We start from the raw sequence: 6,773 nt of genomic DNA on the forward strand, positions 1-6,773 counted from the left end.
CGTTATGCCCCTCTGAACTTAAATTAAGGCCTATACTGCTGTAACAGTTGCACTACAAGTCCTTTGAAACTGCACAACAGAATTTCATGGATCTTTAAAGTTAATGAGGACAGTATGTCATATACACAAGAAATGTTTATCAGTTGACTTTTTTCTATCAATACAAGCACAACAGATTTCTTTAACAAGTATATCTATAGTGCTTGGATTGACCTGTAAAGGGAATATTTCATACAAGTATACTGCTTTTATTATTTGTTTATAGGCTGATGCAAGGACTAGTTCCATGGTGTTGAAAGTAAGAATTGACGATCTGATACTGCAAACATATTGGTAGATATACCTAAATTTTTATCCCCCACATAACACCTAATATCTCGGACAAGTTCTATAATGGTGAACGATCAACTTTTTTTAATATAATTATGGCCTATGGAAATATTAAATAAGTGCAACGAGTGGGACATTGGAACTGTATTCTTTTATTTTAATCTAAAAGTGTTTGGATGTCAATTAAATAACGATTCGGGTATCATAAAGATTGCATTACATGGAGATATTCAGCTCCAGAGGTAAGAGGGTACATAATTGTCTAAGATAGTAGAGATACTGTCAAGTTTTGAAACAGAAATTGTTTTGGGGATACGATTGCCCTCACGTCAACCATTTTATTCTAAACATTAAGGAACATCTCAGATTCTTATGATTGTCTTGCTTGAAAAGGTAAAAAACCAAAGGGGCGGAACTTAAACAACTTTCCTATAATGTTCTTTTCATAATCTTCATGTTTGATATTTCCCTTGACTTATATGCATGTTTTTAACAACACGGAAAATCAGAATTGAGCAGTATTTATATTTAGTGTTTTTATAAATTTAGAAACACGTCAGAAGGAATTCCCAAGTTTTGATAAAAATGCAAGAGTTCTCTGAATTCCGAAAAATCTATTTCTGTCATAAAAACTGATGGAGTTTTTCTTATATGTCACCGTTATGAAACTGATATTTGATATTGTACTTCCATAAAGAAATAGAGAACCTTTAACATTTAATATATGTTCTTGCTTCAGGGTTTGTTAATTATGTGCATGTGTATAGTTTTCTTGACTTCAAGGGGTATTAGATTGAATGGTTGCTCTGGATTCCCCACTCAACCTGTGAACAGTATATCGAAGGATTTGTATAGCAAGATCCTTGGTATATTTAAATAATATATATGTTCCTGACTCAACTGATTCTAAAACAATACAACACATCGAGAAAAATTAACTTGTTCTATCGATAAACGTCATATTATATTAAAAACCATCGCAATTTAAACCATGGAATGTGTACAGAAATAAGTCATGACCATTGACCCAAAGGAAATTAAATATTTAAAGAGTTAGGAATGGGGTTCCTCCTAGAATAAACGTAGGAAAATAGGTGATAAGATACCAAGTGAAATATGTTCTCTCACTCTGAGTCTCAGTGACTGCTGTGGAAAGTAAATTTGGAAGTGATAGTACAAAAATAAAACACAAGTACATTGTTCATACTGTTACAAAATAACTAATCCCAGATACAAGTGTAACTATTCAGGTTACGTAAATTATATTTAACATGTGCAGTTGAATTAGTTTTAAAAATAATAATATACAGCTACATGTATACATGTGTCAATACACAGCTACATGTATACATGTGTCAATACAAACAATGGCAATCCTATCCCTCAGAGCAATCTGCTCTTTGATTGACTTTTTTTAATTTATCAAGATTTAAACTAAATATTCACTGGATTTCTCGAGTAGTTATGAAACACAAACTTAGATGTTGAACAAATTACCAATTTTCTATCAACCAACTTTCTATCATTTAATATCCACAGAAATCCATGTTTTCCTTAATCACAATGTAAATCATTTAATCCACTGTCGATTTTTGAAGAGTTTACAGCTAATTTCGTAATGCTTGTAGAGTAAAAGTTGGTTGGCTTGCTTGCTTTGTTTGTATAATTGTTTATTCAAGCTTTGTAATTAAGATTGACATCTCCACACAATATATATGACATAGTTAAACCTGTATATATCATATTTAAATTCAATTGGACATTTTCCCAATATAATTGTACACTATACAAACAAAGCAAGCAAACTAACCAAAGTCTTCATCTGCATGCATTAGGAAATTAGCTGTATATAACTGATTCAACTTTGTATTACAGGTTAGCATCACAGCTTGTCCTGTTGGATACTGGCCGGAGTAGAATTTGGATCTTTTTGAGGTGAGAAAATATTTATTTGTCCACATACAAGAGGGTGGTAATGGTGGTACTTTTATAACCAATAATCGTAAAAATTCTTACTGAATGACGCCGACTGTAAAATTTGGAGCATGCAATAAAATGTAAAGTTTTAGACAATGAAAAAAAATCAAACAAATTTTGAAGAATCAAGTTAGGCCACACCAATTTAATTTCTTGTTCTACGGATTTTTGGACTCCAAAATTTGGTGCGAGCGAGCGATTTGAAAATTTTAATAAAAAAATATTTAATTTGCAAATTTTTGAGGCGAAGCTTGTAAAGTAAAGGCGAGCGATTATATTTTTTGTAAACATAAAATAGTATGTTTTGACAATAATAAAACTTGATTTATAACTTGTACTTTGACATTTTTTAATTTCTGAAGTATTTTTTCCCTGTTCACCAAGAAATAATTAAATCTGGTCTATGTATGTGTGACTGACAATGAGACAATTCTCCATCCAAGTCATAATCAGTTTGGGGGCAACCCCTTAATGTTATAAATATCCCTTTTACATGTTTTATGAGGGATCAATATAAGTTATAATATATTTGTTTGCACAAAAAGGCTCATATTTTCTCAAAGAACTATATATCTATCTAGTATTAAATGGTCAAAACATGTCCAAGAATTTTGTAATATTCCTGGACTTTAACCATGTTACCATGTTAAATTAACACATTTACTTTAACAGTTTAATATTATTCAAAATAAGTGGACCCCTCTTTTAGAAAAAGTTGTTTAAAATAGGATGTAACTGTCCTCTTTTTTAGTACAAAATTCTAAGTTTTCAAAGGTTTTGTATAGAAGAACTATACAAATCCTTGGTATTTCTATTTTCTTTTCTACATCAGTAAAATGACCCCTTGTCTGAGGGAGGGTTGTTCCCAACCTGACAATAACAAGTACAGGTCAAAGTACGGCCTTTTAAAACAGGGCTTTGATACAGACCAAACAGCAAGCTATAAAGGATCCCAAAATTATTAGCATACACAATTCGAACAGGAAAACCAACGAACTATTTATATATCCAAACAGGAAAATACCAATGAACAACATCAACAAACGATAACTGCTGAACGACAGGCCCCTGAATCAATCAGGACAGGTGCATAAACATGCAGCGGCTATATATAGTTTTGTTTTGCCAGCATACAATATAATTGCATTTGAAGGCAAATCCTTCAAAAGTTCTTTGTACTTTATTCTAATAACGAACATTTTTTGATAGGGAACATAAGTAAGGGGGAAAGAAACCAATGTTGATATCTTTTTATAATATTTACAAAAAAAAAACGGTGCGGGAAATAGACACGATTACATTTCCAGATGCGGGAAACGGGAATATAAAAAAAATTCTGTTTTGAAAAAAATAGGTGCGGGCGGGTCCGTCGAACAAGGAATCAAATTAGTGTGGCCTTATAATTTTTTTCCAAAAAATAACTGTAACGATCATTATTTGAGACCTCCGACAACTCACCAGAAGGATATTTTTATCAATCAATTTGATGCTAACAGTAGCCGATAATGACCGTCTGACGCCTGATGGTAAAGGGCATTACTACCCTTCTACAAATTTAATTAATTGATGTAATGTTATGGACAGTTTAAATTTTTATAAATCTTTATTATTTGCAATTATATTTCATCTTTATATTTTCTACTGCAGCCTTTATAGATGTAAATCAGATGTTTTTAATGCTCTAAACAGTTCAGAAGTTTATAGTCCTTTTTATCTACTTTCTCTTATACCATTTTTAAACTTTTACATAATAACCATGAACTGAATCATAAAAAGAACTGTTGTTTATATCATATTAAAGAACTGTGAATACTTGAAAAGGGGAGATAACCTCACATTTATTTGCAATGAAATGGCAAGTGCTGTCGCATAGATAAGATGTCTTAAATATATTTTTCTTCTTATTCAGTTTTGTATTTCTTTCAATACAAATTTCCAAAGAATTCATTTCTTCATTCAATATAAGGAGAAAACAAAGTAAATGTCATAAAACTAGAACCAATTACCAAGGAAAGATTATCGAATTACCGGTATTCTGAATAATTTTATCATGTACATTGTATGTAAATTTTTCAAATTTTCAGCTTTATAGCTTCTGCTCTTGTCTGACACTCAATAAATAATTAATTTAATATTGGTAATAGTGATGTTAACACCTTGAAATCAAAATTAGATTATTAAAATGGCTTTCATTTTATAACAAATTTAGCTACACAATCTCTATTGCAATATTTTTTGGTAAATCAATAAATTTGAATAGAAAACAAGTATTTTTATATACAACAAATTCTGTCGATTTAAAAGAAAAATTAACACTCAAATATTTAAACATTACCTAATTCATATATTTTAACATTACTTAAAATTACTATGGATTGTCAAGAAATGAAATATTATTTTATTTCTTTTACAGGTGCGTTTCTACTGCTGCCTTGTGTGGTCAACCCAATGGACAATAACAACTAAGCAGACAAGATATATATTGCTTTTTTGTTTTATTAAAATCTTTAAATGATAATTCTGAAAGCCAAACGATTCATTTTTTTATGCTGTTATTTTTTCCATTTACTGTAAATTAACAAATTTTTGTTTTAATGCTGTTAATTTTTCCATTTACTGTAAATTAACAATTTTTTGTTTTAATGCTGTTATTTGTTTGGCTCAAATGTACTATACAGATATCTAGTTCCGGCTTTATATATGTATTCCTTTGCAAATAAAAACTTATATTTATACAGTTATAAAAATAGTTATTAAACTAATACTTCTCATTTTAAAATTATTAATGTTGACAATTTGATGAAATGGAAAATTATAATTGTAATGGTTGACAATTTGATAGAATAAAATAGTCTTTTTTGGTTGACTGGTAGACAGGTCAACAGGTTGACAAGTCAACAGATGCCTATATTAAAACAATCTCTTCCTTTTTATCTCACGAGTATCAAAATATAGGGCACTTAATTGCACATTAATAGAGAATTTCCTTCACCCTCAAACTCGCTATCATCCTTTACTTAACCCTAACCCTTACCCTTTAAGGATGTTTGCTTGTATTTTGGAATTTTGTCAGATTTTCAGAATTCTCTGGTTTTATCCATTTGAATGCCTTACAAAAATTTGCCCATTGACCCACATTTTTCTTTTTATAAATCTTTTACATGGATAATTATAAGCTATCTATTGAAGTCTTATAAAATCCTTGTTATTTTTTATTAGTTTTTGGGCACTTAAACTTGTCAATGATAAAGCATGGAAAAGTCGAGAAAGATTATTTTCCCACCAAAATTTCAATGGCTAATATCTGGAAAATAAGCACATTGACCTATTTTTTTAATTTTTTTTTTGCTCTTTTGGTTCCTTTTATAATGCCCTAAAAAGCTTGTTATTTTGAAACTTAGTAGCAAACCTTCTTAATCTAACCCTTAATCATAATCCTTACCCTAGCTGCCCTTGATACCCTAACCTTACCACTCACCCTGGAAAATTGTCCACCTATGTAGGTAGACAATTATTTGTAAAAGTTAATTTGTCCATCTGTCAACCAACTATTTTGTTAATGTTAAATTGTTGAGCTGTGAATGTAGACAATTTTTTAAAGTTAAATTGTCGTCATGTGAATTTAAACATTTTTTTCAAGGTTCTACTGTCAACTTGACGACTTTATCACATATTTAAGGTGGTACCTAACACCTTGACTAAAATCAATTTGGCTTGTTGAATTTTCATAAAACTTTGACAAAAAATTTACTCTGACCCATTGACAAAAATTTCAAAATTTCAAAAAACTTTTACCAATCACTTTCTCAATAAAATTTGGTTGGATATATAGCAGTTTAATCCAAATATTTTCCAATGACTGAAAATCATATTTTTGATACATTTTTTTTAATAAAAATTGCTATACCAGGATAGATTTCACTCAAATAAAATTATATTGTAAATTTTGATAGCATGATTTATTTTGAACATGTCCTTAAATGACAACAATTATGTATTTTGTTTGTCCAATGTTTAGCATTACCAAGCAATAAATACTTGGAAATTTTGTTTGAATTTACAGTATAAATATGTTTTCATTAATTATTTTGCTTTATAATAAATAAATTGTATAATTGTTATTTGAGAAGTACCTGTTTTACAAATATAAAAAAGATGTGGTATGATTGCCAATGAGACAACTGTCCACAAGAGACCAAAATGACACAGACATTAACAACTATAGGTCATCGTACAGCCTTCAACAATGAGCAAAGCCCATACCAAAGCATCCTTGAGACTTTCATCAGTTTACAGACGTCATTATTTAGATTAAAAGTTTTGCATGTTGGCACAATGGAACAGGGTGTGTCCGTTGAAGGTTACTACGTTTGATATGGATTGGCTTCATTTAAAAAAAAAAAATTCCAGGTTGCCACTTGGTACAACATGAACAATTAACGCAAGTATGGACACAATATTTAAGA

At 30.0% G+C, this 6,773-nt stretch overlaps 1 long non-coding RNA gene across 1 annotated transcript; it reads left to right on the plus strand.

Annotated features, from left to right (window-relative positions):
- The first annotated feature begins 273 nt into the window (after nucleotides 1-273).
- LOC139505163 (uncharacterized) lies at nucleotides 274-6,138 on the plus strand. The gene is made up of 3 exons (XR_011659583.1): nucleotides 274-333; nucleotides 2,206-2,265; nucleotides 4,721-6,138. It is a non-coding gene; the product is annotated as an uncharacterized lncRNA (long non-coding RNA).
- Nucleotides 6,139-6,773: the final 635 nt, after the last annotated feature.

This window comes from Mytilus edulis, unplaced genomic scaffold (assembly GCF_963676685.1).
Source record: "Mytilus edulis unplaced genomic scaffold, xbMytEdul2.2 SCAFFOLD_166, whole genome shotgun sequence".
In the NCBI taxonomy this organism is placed as follows: domain Eukaryota; kingdom Metazoa; phylum Mollusca; class Bivalvia; order Mytilida; family Mytilidae; genus Mytilus; species Mytilus edulis.